This window comes from Bison bison, unplaced genomic scaffold (genome assembly GCF_000754665.1).
Source record: "Bison bison bison isolate TAMUID 2011002044 unplaced genomic scaffold, Bison_UMD1.0 scf7180017864289, whole genome shotgun sequence".
NCBI lineage: Eukaryota > Metazoa > Chordata > Mammalia > Artiodactyla > Bovidae > Bison > Bison bison.
Window position 1 is genome coordinate 17,599,737 of NW_011494861.1, and position 357 is coordinate 17,600,093.

At 70.0% G+C, this 357-nt stretch overlaps 1 pseudogene; it reads right to left on the reverse strand.

Annotated features, from left to right (window-relative positions):
* Window positions 1-217: 217 nt before the first annotated feature.
* Window positions 218-357, reverse strand: part of LOC104996131 — a 78,725-nt pseudogene continuing 78,585 nt past the window's right edge.

Consider the following 357-nt stretch of genomic DNA (forward strand, 5'->3'; position numbering starts at 1 on the left):
GCGCCCTGGGAGACGGCGGCGGCCTAGCAACGACACCGCCCTACTGGAGAGCCGGTTTTCTTTCGTAACGTGCCCGAGGGTAGGGCCGTGTGAGGGAACGAAAGGGCAGCGGAGAGAGAAATGGATGGTGGCGGAGGGCTTGGGGCAGGGGGACGGGGGAGAAAAAGTGCTGCGAAAGCAATTGCGCACGCGCGCCCGGGGCGCAGACCCTCCTGCTTTACCGAGGGTCCCGGCTCCTGGCGGAGGGGAGCGGCGCCGGCGCGGGGGGCTGCCGCACCGCGCATGCGTGGGGGTGAGCCGCATTCCTGAACATGAACTGGGAGCGGCGGCTGGGGGCTTGGGGGGGGGGCAGGTTGG